The following is a 21996-nucleotide window of genomic DNA, read 5'->3' as shown; positions in this document are numbered from 1 at the left end:
CCCACTAGTTCACAAATGTTCCTATTTTGTCATTTTGTTTCTTATATATTCATTTGACTATAAAAGAACTACACAACTTTTGATAAAATTGAGTCACTGTCTTCTTCCCCAACCCATTGCCATACCTCCACTGCCTGATACATTTGTTATTTGTAATCAATTTATAGTATTATATAATGTTTCTTACTAATTTACAAAACTATGATAATTTTGCACATTATTTTGTAACTTGATTCTTTCATTCAACTTTGAGATCTATTGATGTGGACAAATATAGACATGCCATTCTTTTAAATAACTTACAGTTGATCCATCATATAAATATGTCACATGTATTTTCTATTTTCCTATGGAAGAATTTTTAAAAGATTTATTTATTCTAATTAGGTATATATGACAGCAGAATGCATTTTGGTTCATCATACACAAACGGAGCACAACTTTTCATTTCTCTGGTTGGCCTTTGGTTTTTTGAGATTGGCTTACTTGGCTTAGTGTGATATTCTTCAACTCCATCCTATGGATGGGTTTTAAGAATTTTTTCCTAAAACAAAAAGATGCAGTATGTCATCTTTGAAATTTTATTGCTTTCCAATTTTGAATTTAAAATTACTTCCCATGCAATTTAGAAACAGACAACACAACAAACAAAATATTCAATCTCATTATTTAGAAACTTAAATGAAAATTAAAATTCTATCAATATTTTCAATATAGGGCTCCCTAAACACACACTCATATTTGCAAAATGATATCCCAGTGATCAAGCCTCTTTTTCAATGCTAAGAAATATTTAATGATTTGTATATGTGTGTGTGTTTCACAGAGATCTCTTTACATGTGTGGTAGCACATATTTGTTCAAAGCATAAAATATGATAAAAGATTAAAATTTTGGTTTGGTGACAGGCTCAGCAATGCTAAATAATGTCATTCTGATGGTTCCACTTCTTTTGGATTTTGGTTAATAATTTAAACTAGGGTCTGAGGAATATTTAAATTCTTGTAGTTTTCAGCTTTGATAACTTACAATCACATATTAAAATCATATGACTTTTAGACTTCTGAGGTTAGAAGAAAATTGATATAATACTTCTTGTTGTGCACCTGCTATGTTTCAGGTGTTTTCTCCTTTAATTCTTACAAGTAGCTTTTTAATCATAGTCATTCTGATTAATTGTGAATGCTAACAATGACTGTATGATCTCTAATATCCCAGGTGCTTGCTCCACTCAGGCCTCACAATAGCTTTGTGAGATGGGCATGTTCCCCATCCTCACTTTACATATGAGGAAACTGAGGAGGAGATTCACTTTAATAACAATTGTGACTGACATGTAGATCTGGACAGGATGGAACACAAGTTCCTCCTGGCAGCAAGGTACTCAATTGCTCTCATGCAGAGAAAGTTAAGTGGCTCAGGGATATTTTGACTCCTTCACATTTACCTATTGTTCCAATTTTATCCAATGACTCAAGTATCTCTTAAGAAACGTTACAAAAATAAAATCTTTTTTTTTTTCATGTGCAAAACCCTAGGGACCTGCCTGATGGAGCACAGCCCCAACAGAGTCTGTATAAATTGATGCCACCACGGGCGAGAGGCAGGAAGGCTCATAGGCAGGCTGTGTAGAGCTGTTCAAGCATACAGTTGTGCTGTTTTTTGATCATGCATATTTCTGAATACCCCGAACTAATAACAAATGTAAGCTTATTCCAGTGGTTTTCCCATATACAGATGTGTTCAGTTGAAGTTATTTGCAAAGTGGATGAGTTTCTTGCTTGCTTTTGTGAAAATAATTTTTCCCTAACTCTCATTCTTATGTTGAGTATATAGGTTTTCATATATGGGGAGTGAGAGAGAAGTTTTTCATTTATGGAAAAAAGTGATGGAAGAGTTGGAGACCTTTTTAGGAGAGTTTATTTGGTTCTAAAAGGATTTCTATTTTTGATTCTTATACGAGACAAGTGCATTTGGGAGACAATGTTTGTTGGACTAAACAACATGCTGAAAGGATTTCTTTTTGCAAACAAGAGCAGAGGTTCTCAACCTTGGAACTATAGACATTTGGGAACAGATAATTCTTTTCTGGGGAGGGCTGCCCTGTGCATTACAGGATACTGAGTGGCATCCCTGGCCTCTACCCATTGGATGTCATTGGCATTGCACTCTCCTTTTCCCACACTGGTAACAAAATCAGTCTCATTAAGTTGCTGAGGGTTTAAGTTGTCCAGTCTGGCCGTGAACTTGCAATCCTCCTCCCCCAGCCTCCTGAGAGCTGAGACTATAGGTGTGCCCCACCATGGTTGTTTACCAATGCGCTTTTAATAATGTTTTCCCTTCACCTTCTCTCTGCTTACTAAACTTTATTTTATTGATCTTATGGTCAGTTCAGATGCTACCTCCTCTCTGAATGCTCCTTGATGCTTTGGAACAGAAACTTACTTTTTTCTTGAACCCTATATTACCTGTAGAATAATCAAATTATTCATGTGGCATATTCATACTATAAAGTGTTGGGTATGTGTCTTATGGGTATAAAACCTCTCCAACAGTTCCTAGTACTGTGCCTTGCACATAGAGTATACTCAATAAAAATGTGTTGTATGAATAAATGAAGTGGGGGGGGGGGGAGGGAGAGAACTTGAACACTTTTGTAAAGTCTATTATAAATGGAACCAAACAGGCTCCTTTACATGGTATGAGCTACAAAAAAAAAAAAAAAAAAATGCCTTGGGCCAAAATGATCTCTAATCTACCTAATGACAGCAGAAAATTCCACTTTACAAACAAATACATTTGCTGTCTTGTTTTTTCAGATATCATGCACATACTGTAGTAAGCAAAAGTTACTTGGTAAGAGCCTCTCAATAGGAGGTCTTGTGGAAGAAAGGGACACACACTGGGTCTCTGGAAGCAGCATTCCTGGATAGTCAGTCATAGGACTGTGGGATGCAACAAGTAGACATGGGCCACACCATAGCTGACTTAATTTACATTAATATAATGCACACACATACACACACAAACACACACATTCATAAATTATCCACAGCATAATGATGGTCAATGGTGGACTGCATATATAACAGTGGACTATAAGGTATATTGCTTAGTGATTCTGTAACCATCATAGTTTGTGTAAGTACACTCTATAATGTCTGCAGAAAGACAAACTGCCTAATTACATAGTCCTAATAATGCATCTCTGCTGTTGAGCAACATATGACTGTATGTGTGTGTATAATTATATGTATAATGTGTGTATATATGTGTATACACTTACATACTCACATCAATTAATTTTGTTGATTTTATTATAGCAGGAACACTTTCAAAATTTTTTTATGATCATGGTAGGAATACTTAGGAGATAATATTGAACATAAGCATGATTATATTTAAGCAGACAGGCATATAGGAAGCTGAAATAAAATCCATTTTTTAATTAGAAGCATATCATATTTCTATTCATTATTATTATTTTTATAGCTTCTGAGTTGAAAAGACTGACAGACATGGACTTTCACTATTACTAATCCACAAAAATGACTATTGTTTCTAAGTTTAGCCCATTATAATTATCTGATTTTCCCCAAGGCATTAACAAGGCTAATCAGGGGATCTGATGACTAATCTCACAGGAAGAATGACTAGTGACTGAATTATTCTTTATGTCATCTATGTGTATAGGTATCTTTTAATGGACAGAACAGATTGAATTGGTATCTTTATCTCGGGAGTTTGTAGTTTTGCTCAATTCCCTCAGTTGGTATGTTCAGCATGCATTCTCTGGGGCTAAAGTTCTTTGCGATGGATCAATGAAGGCAAGTGGGAATCATAGTAGCTTTTCAGTCAGGGAAGTAGGATTACTTACTGGCATAACACCGAAGGCTGACCCCAGGAAGGTAGTTATTATTGGACAACTGGTTAGCCTACTAGATCCCAAATCCCCCACTTTATTTGCTGAGTTGTCTGAGGCTTTCACTGCACAATTATAATTAAAGCATTCAATGACAATGTTTTACTTTAACATATAAACAACTCATGTCATACCTTCAAAAAGTATAATGCCTTCTTATGTGCCAGTGTAAGTAGACAAACAGATATGACCCTGATACTTGCTTGTAGGTTGCCCACGAATGGACTGAAGGACACCCTTTTCCTGAGCAAGTGGCCTGCTCCCAAACTCAGCTTACTGAGGGCCCTTAATGTTCTACATGTGGTACAGTGGAGTCCTCTAGCTCCTGAGAAGGGCTGATACTTAAGGCCAGACTATTACTCTAGGATGAGATGTCTCTATCTTGCTTTTAAGACTCTTCTCACCTTTACCTATGAATAAGAGAGAACTTTCCAAGTAGAGCACCAGCTGATGGATCTTGCACCTAGTTCAAGTCTGCACCCTGTGACTCAAGCTGGCATTTCTTCATGCCCTTTGCGAAGACTCTATTCTGGTGCTGGGAAGATATGTACAAAATAAATGAAAATCCTAACCCTCAAGGAACTTGCATTCTAGTTGGGGATGTGGATGACAAATACATGAAATATACAGCACATTCAAAAGCAATAATTAGCTGGGCATGGTGGCATATGCCTATAATCCCAGCAACTTAGAAAGCTGAGACAGGAGGATCACAAGTTCCAGGAAAGCCTCAGCAGCGTAGTGAGACCCTCAGCAACTTGGTGAGACCCTGTACCAGAAAAAAAAAAAAAAAGGTCTGGGAATATAGTTCAGTGGTAAAGCACCCTGGATTAAACACTCTGTACCCAAACAAACAACACAACACCCACAAAAACAACCCAGAAATAAGTGCTATGGAAAAAGAAAGAAGAAAACAGTAAGGAGGAACAGGTTGGAGATGGAGGGTAGGTGTCATTCACTTTGCAGAATAGTTTTTAGAAGGGTGATGAGAGAAAATAATACAAAGGCACAGGACATTTGAAGGAGAGGGTAAACATTTATACCTGAGGCAAAAGGTAAAAGAAGTCAGGATATGTCAAATGTGCACCAAGCAAACCTGTTTTGTTCCCCTAGTTTACTTTTAGAGCAAAGTTCACATAGGCTTGGTGTGATATGATGACATTACCCAAGGTCCTTGAAGAGCCGATAACTTGAAGAGTTTTTTCATTTCAAAAGGGGAATATTACTATATCTCTTGCCTGCCTCTTAGAACTGTTGTGAGGATCAAAGGAGAGAATGGCTACAAAGGCGCTTTAAAAATAATGAAAGTTCTAGATGCTGGCAAACTAGTACTATTACAGGATCATCTTGGAAACAAGTGGGGTGATTATTCTGTATCCCAACATCATTAACTATAGTATTAAGATGGGGGAGATGCTGAACACAGGTTTATCCTGTCCCTCCATTTTTGTGGTGCTGGGGATTGAACCCAGGGCCTTGAGCATTTGAGGCAAGCCCTCTACCAACTGAGCTATATCCCAGCCCTATAATTGTATTTATGAAGCTGCTTGCAGTCTATATCTAGGTGAGGTGACACCCTTCCTTACCTGCCTGCAGAGCACTGCTGATAGATGAAATGGCTTTGGCCTTCTGAGATATGTTTGCTTCTTACCATCAGACTGCAAAGCACATGATCAATTCTAGGGTAAAAATATTGATTTTTACCTTCATAAATACATATGTAAATTGAAAGGCAGGTTAATTTTGCAGACTCTTTAATTACTTAGGCAACAGAAAATATCAGTAATTATCTAGTAAAAAAGTTAAAACTGATGAGAAAAAATCAAGAACATATAATATAAATAAAAGTTATTGAATATGTGCATTTTTGTGTATATATGTGTATATATATGTGTGTGTGTGTGTGTGTGTGTGTGTATGTGTGTGTGTGTGTGTGTGTGTGTGTAATTTTTTTTAAGATGGAGTTCTTACTGTGTTGCCCAGGGTGATCTCAAACTCCTGGCTCAAGTGATCCTCCAGGCTAAGCCTCATAAGTTCTGAGACTATAGCCATGTACCACTGAATCAAATATTTTGATATGTGAAGTAAAACTAACAATTTTCCAATTTAGTTACAATTTTTGTTTTCTTTTTTTAAAAATTCACTTTTTCTTCATCATTTCACAGTCTCCCTTTCTTGATTTCATTTAGGTCAAAAACTGATCAAATTTGAAGGCCACTTTTTTTCTATTACTCGATTGTTTCCAAAAGGGTAGTTAAGGAACTTGAAATTAGTTTATGATTCATAATCTTCAAGTGTTAGTAATTATATGAAAAAGGAAACTAATTTTCCTAAACAACATGAAAGCCGAACTTCTAATGTTTAATGTCTTTTCACTGGAATACAGGGATCCTGGATAAAAGCAAAAATTTCAGAAGAGAACATTCAAAATGGTACTTATTTTTTTAATTGATTGTTCAAAACATTACAGAGCTCATGATATATCATCTTTCATACATTAGACTCAATTGGGTTTTGAACTCCCATTTTTACCCCAAATACAGATTGCAGAATCACAACTGTTACATACTCACATTATTACATAATGGCATATTAGTGACTGTTGTATTCTGCTACCTTTCCTATCCCCTACTATCCCCCCTCCCCTCCCCTCCCCTCCTATCTTCCCTCTCTACCTCCTCTGCTGTTGTTCAATTCTCTCCCCTTTCCCCCTCCTCCCCCTTGCCCCTCATAACCTCTTATAATTTTGTGTATCATTGAAGGTCTCCTACCATTTCCATATGCTTTCCCTTCTCTCTCCCTTTCTCTCCCCCCATTCGTCTTTGTTTACTATTAGTCTTTTCCTCATGCTCTTCCTTCCTGTTCAAACTCAAAAAATTAAACAATAAGATAACAAACAACCCAATCAACAAATGGGCCAAGGACCTGAACAGACACTTCTCAGAGGAGGACATACAATCAATCAACAAGTACATGAAAAAATGCTCACCATCTCTAACAATCAGAGAAATGCAAATCAAAACCACCCTAAGATACCATCTCACTCCAGTAAGATTGGCAGCCATTATGAAGTCAAACAACAATAAGTGTTGGCGAGGATGTGGGGAAAAGGGTGCACTTGTACACTGCTGGTGGGACTGCAAATTGGTGCGGCCAATTTGGAAAGCAGTATGGAGATTCCTGGGAAAGCTGGGAATGGATCCACCATTCGACCCAGCTATCGCCCTTCTTGGACTATTCCCTGAGGACCTTAAAAGAGCGCACTATAGGGATACGGCCACATCAATGATTACAGCGGCACAATTCACAATAGCTAGACTGTGGAACCAAAATGGTACTTATTAATGAAAGTAATTTGTAAATATCAAAGTGAATTTAATAAAAATGCATCAAAATATTTTGTATCTATGAACATTATGAAGAAAATGTAGTGGATGAAGCATATCACACTACTTGATTTGAAACTGGTCAGACTTCTCCATATGAAATGTTTTTGAATGTAGTGTCTTTATAAATCCACATAATCTATACATGCATATTTTGCCTTATAAAGTTAGTAAAAAGTTTTTAGTTCAATGTTTTTTATTTCTGAACCCCTCATTTGGCATATAAAGTGCAACCTCAGTGGTGTCACAGGAGCACAGTGCAAAGAAGTGTGCAACATCTGGTAGACCGTGAAAAGAACTGAGTCAGGGTCTCCAGCAAGCCCAGCACCTGCCAACAACTGCAGGGCTCCCTTCTGCAGCTGTGATTGGTTCAGAGGTTGTTACAGGGCTAAATGTTTATGTCTAAATACTAGTGCTAGAAAAAAAGGATAGGGATAAGAAATGTCACTAAATAGAATTTTTCAGAAATGTGACAGATATATTCTTACAAGTGAAAATTCGAGGAATTTCTTATAAGTCCTTGTATTGAATGGACTCTGGCAAAATTTAGGTCTTGCTAATTTTAATGCCATAGATTATTGATATAACGTAATCGATAAGAACAATAATTCCAACTTAAGGCACTATCAAGTTTGGTGTGATCTTAAACAAATTCCTCATTTTAGTATTAGTGTGTCCATTTTCGATTAAATGTATGAAACATATTATATGCAGGTTCAAGTTTATAATCATGTAGAGTGGGATAAGCAGGATAATGCCCCACCCCAACACATCCATGTTCTAATTTCTGGAACCTGTGAACACTTTGAAGATATGATTCAAAGTTAAGATCTTGAGATGGAGGGATTATCTTGAATCACCAGGATGGACGAAATGTGATCATTATAGTTCTTAAAAAAGGAAGTCAGGTGAATCAGTCAGGAAAAATTTCTGGAGTCAGAAGTCTGAGTGATGTAGGGTCATGAGCCAAAGAATACAGATGGTCTCTAGAATCTGGTAAAGGAAAGGAAGTAAATTATTCCCTAGATCCCTAAGAAGGAATGAAGCTCTGAATAAATGTTCAGTTTAGCTTTACATGACCTATTTTAGACTTCAGATCTCCAAAGCTATAAAATAATATGTATTGTCTTGAGCAAATAATTTTGTGATAATTTGTTACAACAGTAATAGGAAATAATAAATAAGAGTTTATATCTTGATTGGTTCTTGATTGGTTGTCCCATTCATAAGTGCTAGATGTTCAGTAATAACAGACAGAAGATAAAATTTATTTAAGGAAAAAAACAAAGAAATTGAAACACCTGCAAATTCCCACATGCACAGATTAAGAAAGTAAGCTTTCTTTAGAGAATCATCCTATGGACATCTTTCCTCTTAATTTACCTGGTGATTTTAATCCCTGAACACCATGGTAAAGACCATCCTTATGAAAAAGCTCAGAAGACAACACATAAGGAAAGGTGTTTGGAAAAAAAGTTCTAAGGAAAACATGCACATTGTTCAATGATTTTATATATATATCAGTGAATCCTCAAGTGTTTATTACAAACATCTTTTGTATCTATCTAGTGGAAGGTTTTCAGGAATGCATTCAGTCAAAAGACTATGCATATAAGAAGGCACTGACTGAAAAATATCAATGTTTCACAGGAGAAAATGCCAAATTGGTATTAGGGGATGGGACGGCTTGGGAGTTGCATTCTTAATCATTTTGAGGATTTGATAATATCCTGTTGGTGAGGGAAGGTTATATGTAGGGGCTAGATTTTCCTTAAGGGAAACAGGAGGGTAATAAGCAGCACACTATGCATCAAGGTCCTTGGGAAAAAGTCTGACCAGGAAATCAACTTTTCTGAGAGCAGCAGTAAGGAGGAGACAGGGCTATTCAGGGGCTGTGATGAGAGGATGAACACAGACTGAATCCTTGTTCCTGGTTTATTAGGCAATGAGAAGCATGGCAAAAGGGCCTGGAAAGAAACACTAGAAATCACTAAACAATCCATTTTGACAGTGATGTGGGGGCACCATAGTGAGAAGATACTTGGGACCCTGACCCAACAAATGAACAGAAGAGGAATACAATAGTTTAGGTCAGAAATCATTGTCTTTTCTAAAAACACAGAAGCAAAGGAGATGGAGGAAAGACTGAAAAGGACAGTAAGTTTAGAAATTACTAGATGTGGAGAAACCACTAATATATTAAAAAAAATCTTTTGAAAAATCATGAGTGACCACCTTGCAATAAACACTCTTCAGAAAAAGAGATAAATGACTGTGGCATTTCAGTCGAGATTGAATATTTAGCTCAAAATGCCTTCCACAGTGACAGAACATAATATGCAGAACTCAATGAAAGGCAATTTGGGAGGCAGACAAGTAAATTTGTCTCTCATTTATATGCATGCTGCAGTTGAGCTCAAGGAAAAAGATCATTGTCTGTAAGTGTTGAAATGTTAGAGAGAAGAGAATTAGAACCCAGGATGGATATCTGGTAATCTCTTCCTTGAAATGGCTCTTCAGGGGAGAGGAGGAATTTGTGGAATGGGAGTTTTAGTGAAAAGTAGCTTTTGTGCACAAATTTCAGATGGCTTAGGAGAACACTAATCTTTTGTAGCTGAATATCCACTACCATTTACAAATTGTTCTAATGCCCGACCCATCTCTGGCATCTGTCCCTCACAGTTGGTGGTTTTTATCAGTCTTTTTATCTCAGCTTCTCACATATCGTCCCTCTTCCAGCAGCCTCTGAGGTCACATGGGCACTGGTGATGCCTGCCACTTTCCTTTCTCTGCCCTTCTGCTTATGTCACAACACGCACAGTCATTATCTGAACATCAACTTCTCTCCAGAAGCCCAATGAATGTCCAGCGAGACAATTTATAAATGTTCTCGTAAAATGTTCTTGTAAGCACAAGTTGAACATACAAAATGCTATTTGGAAAATGACAATTTTTATAATGCATCTATAAAAGCTAAATTCATAAACACTACATGTGTTATGGCCCTAAGGCTCTACTGGTGAGCAGAGGCAGTGCCTCACTATAGAGAGAAATGATACATCTCACTGATATCTTGAGGGTTGCCTGTCTTTTCTTTGTGAGTCTCTTTCATCTGATGTAAGAGAGAGCCAAAAAAACCGCCATCTTCTCTGTGCTTTCCCCCTAGGCCTATCTGTCATTCTGTTTAAATTTATTTTATTCTTCCTACTATAGCAAAATGCAAATATATTACTTATTAAAGACTGTGCTAACATTTTGGAATTTATGTGCGAACTCACAAACTATTAAATCTACTTACAAAAAAGAAAAAGAAAAAGAAAGACCTGCTAGTAACATGGAAAGAGTGACTGGATTTGTTAGTAGACTTCTTCAGATTCCACACCAGAGTTAGTGTTTAAAAGCCCAGACTTGTGCATTCTAAATCTCTGAGTTTGAATTCCACCTCTTTCTTACAACTGGGTGGGTTGTCCAAGGGTTTAAACTTCTTTGTGTCTCAGTTTCTCTAAATAGCTAGTTAATGATCATAATATCTGGACCCTCACATGGGAACCATGAGGTCCTCTACTGGTCTACCTAAACTTCTCTACACTATAACTAGAGAAGTTTACGGGTATCCCTAGAGAAAAGTGATCTGAGACATGTTTTTCATGGCACAGAGACAAAGCACCAGCCTCTACTGGGCCTGTGTTGGTACACTGGACTCAAGGCCCAGATGTGGAAAGTAAGAAAAATGGAATAGTGCAATGCCCAGGTGGAAGAGATTTCATAAAGGGGAGCTGATAGGCAGAGGAAGGAATAGGAACAGAGGAGATAAGAGAGGAAGCACAGAAAAGATTTGGAGGCAGAAAGCAAGTGTGGAACTCTACTCTTAAGACAACAGGCTGCCCAGGAAATGGAAATCAGGTGCTGCTACAACAAGGCAGACAAACAGGAAGCCTAGGTCACCCTGAGAGAAGCTCTAGAGCCACTGGGCCAAAAGCTGAGATGACAAAATATGATAGGTAAGAAGTTACTCCAGGGAGTGAGATGTGCCAAAAAGGAGTGACAGCTTATTGCAGCTTGTTAGTCAAGGAGTCTCTGGGGCTGGGGCTAGAAGCTGGGAGGTGAGGGACAGTAATCCTACCTGAAGCAAGGGAATCCACTCTCAGGACTCAGTTTTACCATGGATTCACTTTAGATACTTCTTCCTTGGGTTATTTTGGGAATATTAGATCATTCTTAATTTTGGAAGAAATATTAAAGTTTTGATTTTAGTAGCAATTGTATTTTATTTATTTTTTTATTTTTTTTTAAAGAGAGAGTGATAGAGGGAGAGAGTGAGAGAGAATTTTTAATATTTATTTTTTTAGTTCTCGGCGGACACAACATCTTTGTTGGTATGTGGTGCTGAGGATCGAACCCGGGCCGCACGCATGCCAGACGAGCGCGCTACCGCTTGAGCCACATCCCCAGCCCCACAATTGTATTTTAAAAAGCATTAGATTATGAAAAATATGAATCAAGTCATAAAATATTTTTATTTCATTTTAAATTCCCATTATTTTTATTCATAGATATGCTGATTTTTAAGTAACTTTATTGCTAGATAAATATTAATTCCCTATATCTATTCCATATTTTATTAACTTCCTAGCTTTTCAAATTGTAAAGTAATGGGAATCAGAGTACTGATAGTAGGAAGAACTTTCTACCCCCAAGGAACACATAACAGACATCAGCCCTTTTCAGAGCACATGTCATGTATAAAAAGTATACAAATGGATCCAACTGAAAAATCACTGAGAAACAGGAAATTATATTAATGTGAATTGTCATTTAAAATAATTTTTCTTTATTAAATAATTAAAATAAATATTATTTAACTATAAATACTTTAAAAGTTAAAGTATTTAAGAATGTAAAATATATTTAAAATACATTAATAATTATGTATTAAAGACTTATTAACTGATTCTGCTAGTAAAAATTCCAAAATATGTCTCTATAATCCAAATTACAACTCTCAAATAATTGTTAACTCATAAGGATTAAGAGATTCACCCATATGCATAATATTTATACTTCTATAAAATGTGAATGACATATATTTAAATTAATACATAGATTTTTAGTTAAATATTAATAGTAATGCTTATGTAAATTTCAAATTAGCTTACCTTAGCTTTCACAAAACCAATAATTATATGAGTCACATAGTCATAAAGACATCTAAAATGTATTACACTGAGAAAAATACCCTTCCTAAGCAGTTTTCTCCTTGAATATGCTTACTTTGTGTAATAAACAAATAGAAATTTCTTAAAATTATAAAAATATCTTTAATGCAGGCCATATTAATAAATGTTCATAAAATTTATTGAATTGGATTTATGTTCTAATAAACAAAGAAAGCAAGTTTTTTTAACTATGCTGAAATTGATGTATAACTTCTCAGTGAAACTTTCTTTTTATTAATCATGATTTCTTCATAACTAATAGAAGTCTAAGCATATGAAAATATTTCTCTCTGATATTGTTAAAGAATTAATTATGTTGCCTATAAATTAAGTTTTATTTAAACTGAGCTTAGAATTTTAAAAAATTAATCAAGGATAAATAAATAATATGTGTCACAATTTAATGTGTCTTATTGTTTATTGAATATATTTTGTTTGATTCATCTGCAGGAATTTATTTAATGAGGTACTAGAACACCATGGGCCTCAGTTTCCTTAATTATAAAACAATGAACTCATCAGAGAAAACTTCAAGATGCCCAGCTTCAGTGTTGGTTTCATGATTGCATAGAGTAATCCTAATCTTGTTCTCAATTTTAATACATTCTTCTGAAGAATTAGCCTGACTTTAAAGCCAAATTTTCAGTTTCCTTTGTATTTGTGCCAACACATCATGTCTATTTAATATTTTTAGAATCTAATTTTGAATAATATACAGTACAATACATATTGTGTTTAAGGCACTTAACAAACATACTATGTTCAGTTTTCTCATGTGAACTATACAATTGTTGAACCAGAATTGAGATTTACCTCTACCATTTCTCAGTTTGACATAGTAGCAAGTAGAAAGATATGTTTTCACTATTTCTATTAGGACTGATGATTATATTATTAATAGCAACCATATTACCATATTCATTTGTAGCACTTGAATGTGATTTTATTTTTGAGTTGGAGTCTGCAGCTGGGCAAGGTGGTGCAAGCCTGTAATCCCAGTGGTTCTGGAGGCTGAGTCAGGAGGATTGCAAATTTAAGCCAGCCTCAATTTACTGAGACCCTGTCTCAAAATAAAAAAATTCAAAGAGCTGAGGATGTGGCTCAGTGGTAAAGCACCCCTGGATTCAATCCTCAGTACCAAAAACAAAAACAAAGATGGAATCTGTATATATTCTTTTCTTCTTGAACAAGTATGCAAATCTTTATATTGCCTAACGAACATTGGTATTAAATGCATCCTAGCAGAACCTGAACAATACCCTAAATATCTTCCTGTATTTCTCTGGTCAGTGAAATATTTGTACCTGACTCCTGTCCTTCATGTACAAGGCAGGTTTTAAGACTGTTTCTTCCTACTCCTTGCTGAAGGAACTACTAATAATCTTATATCCTTTTCAATTTGGAGGAACTCTCTTGTGGAGAAATTAGTCTATTCTCTGATATTACTAAGATAATGGTAACAGAAAGATCAGGTAAGTAATTCATCCTTGGGAAGATAGGCTACATTTATGCATGACCACATGGCTGGGTCATAAAATGGCTCATCCACCACTGGGATTGTCCTTCTGGCCAGTTCTGAGCTGTTTTAGAGACCATGCTAATGATGACAATAATCTAGATAAATAACATGGACTTTATAAAATTGGAACACATGAGTTATGACCTTGATCCTATATTTACCATTTGCTTTTGATTTCCCACCACACACGTCTAATTTTCACTTTTACTCTCTCCAGAGCATTGGAGTCCTTCTTTCAGTTTATAGGCTAGTTGAAATCTCTCTGTTCTTAGGAAGTGACTTCAATTTTACTAGTCCATTAATTTTCCAAATGAAGCTGTTGACGTTTAAGGAAATTGTAAAAGGAAGATAATTCGATTCAAGGAACTATGTAATATTTTGAACAACCAATAATAAAAATTTAAAAAGGAAGATAATTCTAAGTTCTTTCTTATTTTATTACCAAACATCCCCCAAACTAAGTCCTCTGCTCATTGCTTCTATCTTCTCAACACCTATTCTCTCCCCTAATCAATTATAGCACAGCTTTGGCCTTCACTATACTTGTGGTCTCATGAAAGGTCACCAGTTTCCTTTTAGTCACCAAATTTGGCATCTCTTCTCAGATTCCACATTTATTTGCAACAATAAAATTCTTGCCTGGTCTTTCCTTTCCAACACTTCCTCTCCCTGTGACTTCTTTAGCATTCCAAGGTGTTCACCTCCTTTCTTGCCCTTACCTCTCTGTGTGCTTTTACTCTGTAAATGGGATGTTTCTTAGGGAAGTGTCCTTAATCCTCTGTTCCCAGGCACTTTCTTTTTTGGTAATTCCAAGGCTTCAGTTTTCTCCTGTATGTGACTGCTCTCTCCACTGGAACTCTATCATGAGTTCCAGTGTTGAGTATCCTGCCAACACTTTCAACTTAATACGCCCCAAGTTCAACTCATCATCTCCCCTGTAAATCCAGTTCTCTTCTTTTTGGTTGCCTGGCTCTGCTAATGGCACCATCATCTGTCGTTTAGATGCTCAAAATGAGTCATATTAATTTTATCTCCTAAGTGCCTCTTGCACTGGCCTTCTAATTTCTAAGTTCATTGCCAAATGATTCAACTCTCAACTCTCATTGGATTCATCACTTAAATTTGCTGATCCATTTTAATTTTTTGTCCCTCCTTGCTCCCTTTGCTCACAGCTTTTCTCCCACAAAGCCATGGACCCTGAACATTAAGGAATAACCAGCTCAGGTATTTGCCCTTCCATATCTTTCCCTTATCGCTCCATTCTTTTCACCTCTTGAACTTTACAGCTCTCTTGGGATGCTTATAAAATGTGTTTCTAACGTTTTTCTACATTTCCTTATTTTGTTGTGTACTGTGGAGAAAAAGAAAGCAATTCATCATTCCCAAGTATGAAGGATGTCTGAGGTTCTGAAGACCCCATATACATGTCACATGCCACCCAAATGACTCTGTAGGCCTCTTGAAAGCAAAACTGTCTGATTATTCTTTTCATCTTCTAGAACACCAAACACTGGGACTTCATGCATTTTCATGTATTTTGAAATGGCTGATAGAAAACTGAATACCACACTTCCTGACCATGGTCCACTTTTCTACTTTCTTTCCATACACTCCCCTGTCTGAGATGTACTCCTTGTTTTCTGAATTCAGTTGACAAGATTCTATGTGAAAATTGATGCAAAATTATGAATAGCACACTAAATTGTTTCCTACTTAAAATTCTAATTAAAGGCTCTATTCTGTCAAATTGTCTTCTAAGAACTGCTAAGTAAGGATATTCTGTTTCAAAGGAAAGACACACAAAAACAATCAAGAAAAAGTTGCTACTGTCACTGTGCCCCGGATTGGTAGTGTTCACGTCTCCTTTGTCAACTAACAAGGTGAAAAAAAAACAGAATTATACTTCTATGCTAAGATGTGCCACATGAGTAAACCATTGATTTTAAATTTAAAAATTAATTTACTGAAAAGGATTCAACAAGGAAACAAAGATGGTGGCGAATGGAAGGAAGAGAGTCACACAGAAGTTATAGTTTAATGGCATGCACTTGCACTTGCACCAGATAGTATAATGTAAAAAAGCTCAACAACTTCCTGTGTCAGGTAGGGCTCATAGAGGGTTAAGAGTATTTTATATTATCAAGTAATCTCCATAGGCACCTATGATATTGGTAATGGTTGTGTAACTCTTATTCTACCTATAAAGAAACAGGAGTCTAGAGATCTTGAGTATCTCCTTAAAGCAGCACAATTAGTAAAGATTGGAAGCTAGGAAGACAAACTGTAGGGAGTCAAATATGACATTAACACTGCAGTGGACAGGTGCAGTGGCATGTAGCTAATTCAACCTATCTGACAGGGTCCAGCATTTTCTCTCTGTGGTGGACAGGGCCACCATCTTCAGGGATGACAGCTTTGCCTTTCTCCCCCAGGGAACCCACCACTTTTTTTGCTCTTTTAGCTGTTGTGTAACACCAAGTCATGTTTTATCTTGTCTTCCACCCTCTGTACTTTGCTTCGGTTCTGCCCTTCACCCTGAAGTGTATCTGTGGCCGTGGGCCTGGCTCTGTGCTAAACTTGCTCTTATTCTGGCAGCAACCCTGCCTGCCCTCTTTTTGCTTTGATTCTTCCTGGTCCCACAAGTCTCTGGTTACAGTGGCACTAACAAGGGCTCCATATAGTCAGAAGCTAGAACAACCCATCAGCAAGCCCAGTAACTGCTCCTGAATGCTTTAGTATAAGGTAATTCAAATTAACATTTTCACTTTAAAAAGTGGTACATGAGATAAAGTCTACTAATTGTGGAAAGTAGAGGAAGAGACTCATTTGGGTACAAATAGTTATTCCTCTATTCCCAGATATATGTAGCATGCTACTAAACTGATGAAAAACCTTGTAAATTCATATCACTGTTACTAACCAATAACTATACCTGATTAGGTTTTGAAAATAAATGTTTCCCTAGTAAGTCTAACATATTCTCAGGGTAAGACCTTCAGGCTGGGAGAATTCTGGAAACAAGCTTTTTGCATCTCTCTCTCTCTCTCTCTCTCTCTCTCTCTCTCTCTCTCTCCCCCTCTCCCTCCCCCCCCTCACCATGTTCATAGGCAACTGATAGAAACAAATAAAATAAACTGAAAAATTAAGGGGATGAAATAGCATATTTCTTTACAGGTGAAAAAACAGCATCTCTAATTAAGGAATAAAAAGAAAAAAATAAGAATTAGTGCTTATTTGACTAAGAAAGTAATCTCCCATGGAATATCCCCCAGTATGTGCTACATTGTAACATCATCTTTTAAATAAAATTTCATTAGATTATTAATCACTCAGGGAAGTAGGAATTTTAGTCTACATAAAAAAATTAATGCTTCTAATTTAAAATGCCCCTCCTTTTGATTGGGATATGTCATGAAAGGAATATACCAGGGTAAGCCTCGGCTTGCCACTTATTTTGTAATTTGCTCTCACTTGTTCCTAAAACCTTTGCAATTGTTCCTTACAGCTAGAAATACAGCTTGAGTATACTTAGTGTGCCACTTACATGGGTTTCTGAGTAGATCTAGCTTCTGAAGCCAGTCTGATTCACCTAGCTCCATTCCACATACAGTTAATTAGCCTCTCTGCCTCCATTTCTGGTCAGGAGTGATATTCGTCACACAATATGGCGTTTTAGCTCTTTTGCAATAATTTTTATCAACAAAGTTCAAATGTACTCTGTGTGCACAATTTTATCAAGACATCCAAGAGAGAGTACACAGTGGTTTTGCCATGAAATCAGTCCTGACAGTAAATACTTTTTAGTAAGTGTACATGATATTCCCTGTTCAATATGCTTTTATTCAATAAACATAAATGAACATAATATTGGCGCCTACTGTGGGTAAAATGATGGCCTATGCACATCCAAGAGACCAAGAACACTTGGATCTTAGCACCCACAGGCTCCCAATCTAGTAGGGCAGAAAGAATCATCCTTAAATAACTCTAACACATGCCGACCGTGAGAAATGCTGTTACTGCCACAGAGATGTGGGAGTATGGAAGATTAATTCTCAGAAGAATCTCTTTAAACAAAACTGCTCTTGGAATATGGCATTTTTTGTTTTAGAAAAGAAATGCTTGGAAATATCATTTATAGTATATTTATCTATAAATAAATGGAAAATAAATTATGATCCTTTCCTACAAGGGGATGCAAAGAACTTGAGCAGCAGATGACATCAAATGAATCTTCATGATTTATCCTCTGGAATTCAGAATTGATTAAACTTCTTCTGATTCAAAAAGCATAAGCAAAGCATTCTGGGAGAGGAGGAAAGAATAAAATCTTCCTCCACGTTTCTTCCTTTCTACCAGAAATATCCTCTTCAGAACTAACCAACAGAATTTTCCTCTGCAGCAAACCCAGCACAGGAAATAATCAACATTTAATGCCAACCGTGGCAGCTTATTTTGCACACAGGCTCTGACCCTGGCAAGTCCTAACTCCCCTTGCATTTTGGAGCCACCTGGAGAGATCCATGCTTGAGTGGCACCACGTGCAATGATGCTTTGTGTGAGCTTAAGACAAGAACGTACTTTCCTGTCTTCATCATGAAAAACATCAATTTACACAAGTGGATATTTAGTACCAAGGAGAACCAGACACAGCATATTCTTAGCACCTCTAGGTTAGCAGCATAACTGTTCACTGTTTCAGAAAAGAGACAGATGAAAAGGTACTAACCCTTCAGGGTTGTAGCTGTGGAAAACAATGTTAACACTGTATGTCAGAATAAAAAACACATGTTTATGTTTCAGGTAATTTTTTTTCCTGTTTTCCTTTTTTAACCCCAAAGTAGTGACTAAGCATGTCCAAAGAGGCACTTTATTTTTATAGCCATGCTTACGGAAAGCCAAAATGGCACCTGAATAACTTTTCCCTCTAATTGCTAGCAGTCATAATTTCTAGTACTAACATTGTAGTAGCTGGGAGTGTTGTCAAAATCGAGCATTTCCTTTTTCATTTCCAGACACAGTAGAAGAAACAGGAAGGTTCTTTGCAGAGCTGGCTGCAGGAGGGGTGGTGGCTATGAGAAATTTCGATACTCTCACCATTTTTACAAGGGAAAAGGAAAATAGGTTTCTTCTCTGATCAGACACCAGAAACTCGACTTCTCCAATCTCCAGAGGAAAACTAGTCCTGGTGACTTATCCGAATAAAAAATCATATACCTGTATCATTCAGTTTCTTTTTATTTTATGGAAAGGATTCCTTTTCTCAACACATCAGAGAAAATTATTGAAAAGAGGGATAATTGAGTGAGGGGCAAAGTCCATCAAACCGTTCAGAAAGCTCACTAAAATACCTCTGTAAGGAAGCATGCATAAATGATATGACATCACTATTAAGGGACATTTAGCTATAGGAAGCTAAAAGGAACAATCTGCTCTTTCAGACACAGGAATATGACAAACATGTTCAAGGGAGTAACAGCTATGCACTAGGAACCGATTTAACTGCAACACAGTTTAATGACATGTTAGCTTGAGCCCGATGTGTAGTAAACATTTACAGCCCCATACTATGTAATGAAGCCGTGGGGTAATGCCTTTTATCAGAGGCTATTTCTTAATCATTCAGAGCCCATTAACAGTCACAACAGAGGCAAACAGAAACTGTGACATGTGCCTCTAAAAATACTGCTTATTGGCAACTGTTCTCTGGAAAAGGTATTTTGTGTTCGTTGGAACCATTAGTGTGTGAGTGAAATTTTCCAGCAGTTCACAAAAATACCCAGACCACATCAAGGGCACATCTGTGAACTTCAGAAAAAAGTGAAAGTGAGAGGAAGCATTAGAAAGCAGTGTGTCTCTGTTATCTAGGCAGACTGTCACTAAATGCTCCTTTGCCTTGACATCATTAGGATCAAATTGTAGAGAAGTGCTCAGTGTAGAGTTTCCATCAAACACGGTCAGCATCCAGCCCACTTGGAGGAGTGTATTTATATGCGTCCTGTGTTCTGGGTTTCACTAGTTAACATGGATATGACTCAAAAGATGTGTTGTCACTTTTACGGTCATTCCTCACTCACCACCTGGCTTGGGAAAGGCTACTTGTTAAGTGCCAGGGCACAAGACATAAAAATAACAATTAAGAAGGGCCTTTTATTTTTCTCGTTTTAAATCAGTTTATCTTAAATAGATACAGTGGATTGTCCGAATGAGTGACATAATAAATAGGGGAAAATTTATGACTAATTAAAAGACAATAAGCTTTGATGACAGTTACCCCTCACGTGGAGACATGGAGGTTAAGATGTTTTTGATTTGGCTGATGTAGATATAGACATAGACGTATTAAACTGAATATTCCAGGCAAACAAAAAGAAATCAACCCAGTTTCTGCCTCTTCATATTGTATGCCTCTACTTTTCCCACTCCCAAAGTGGTTGTTCTTTTTATATTTCTTATCTGGACCATATATTTAGTCGTTTGAGGTTGAATATTCAAAATTCTCCTTAGTTACTTCGTTGTCCTCATATATACCTAAGTGTCTGTCAGATCAGTCCTCCTCTCCATTTTCTCTGCTACTAGCCCAGATGGCTATTTGCTTTGTCCTTTGGTTTCTGTACCCCAGTCAGTCTGCTGTCACTAAAACATACATTTGATCACATTAAGATCTTGCCAATTCTTCTGCAGCAATTTCATGCCCTCAGGGTGAGATCCAAGTTATTTAACCTGCTTGCCTCCCTTCCTTCCTAGACAACAGCCACACTCTTCTTCTTCCAGTTACCCCCAAAGACCATGTCTCCTCTTCTACAGGCCTTTGCACGTAGAATTTTCTCTGCTTGGAGCACTTTTCCACATCCTATCCCAGCCTCGTACATGGAGCAATTTTTCACTCTTCTTCAGGTCTTATCTTAGATGCCCCTTCTGCAAGGCTGATGCTGGCGAGGGCCCAAGAACAGCAAGTACCATGTTAGAAACTTAACACCACTAGCCCATACAAAAATGCTGGGCTATAATGATGTGCCTCGGTGGTCTGTGCATCTTGGCAAGCTTCACCATTGCTAAGCCCCACTATTCAATGATGTGGGGTACAACCTGGGCGTTTATTTGGCACCTTCCCTCAGGTGGCTGTGATGTGTCCACACTTTGAGAACCAGAGCTTCACCCCAAAACAAATCAGGGTAGAAGTTAATAAGTACAGAAATAATTTCCATGAAAAGATGTTGGTTGTAGATGATAATTCATTACTTATAGTCTAATCATCTTTAATTCCTTTGAAAGGAAAGATGACTTTTCCATAAGTCAATTATACCTTTGAAACACCTATCGTATTGATATACACATTGTAAATGTGAAGTCACCATGAACTTACTTAGTACTTACTATGAACCAAGCCATATGCTGTGAAGATTATATGTAATGGGAAGGCATAGCTAGGATTGAACTCAGATATCAAAATTTACACTATTTCAATACTATTCTCTCCCCTGATTAAATAATTCAACCCACAAAACTAGAACTACAGGATGCCCTGATATTAAAAAATGTATAAATAAATAATTGGAAGAGAGATCCTTACCATGCAGATTGAGAGAGAATTCTCATTTTCAAATATCTTTGGGAAGTAAAACATATAATAAAAAGAGAGACAAAGGCTCTTTATATTCCTGAATGCTCATTATTCATAGAAAAGCAAATTATTACAAAATAATGTTGATTACTTATTTTCAAACAATACAGCTATTTGTAGATCTTATTCCCCTATAATGGAAAAATAGGACTGAAAATTAACATATGAAATTCAAAAGAAGATAATGAATCCTTACCAAGTTTACATAAGGAGTTAGGGTCAGTTCAGCCAAAGACTTAAAAACCAAAATTGGAGGGAAAAAATTAACAAGAAACAAAATAAGACAATATGCAGAGAATAATGATGCTTGAAGTCCTCTCGGGTGGCCT

The 21996-nt window shown here is 36.7% G+C and overlaps 1 protein-coding gene across 5 annotated transcripts in view; it reads right to left on the bottom strand.

Annotated features, from left to right (window-relative positions):
* Positions 1-21996, bottom strand: part of KCNQ5 (potassium voltage-gated channel subfamily Q member 5) — a 551365-nt gene that overhangs the window by 340473 nt on the left and 188896 nt on the right. The gene's annotated exons all lie outside the window — the stretch shown is intronic.

This window comes from Spermophilus citellus (genome assembly GCF_964194105.1).
Source record: "Spermophilus citellus genome assembly, chromosome: 5".
Classification (NCBI taxonomy): Eukaryota; Metazoa; Chordata; class Mammalia; order Rodentia; family Sciuridae; genus Spermophilus; species Spermophilus citellus.
This window is presented reverse-complemented; position numbering and strand designations above follow the sequence as displayed.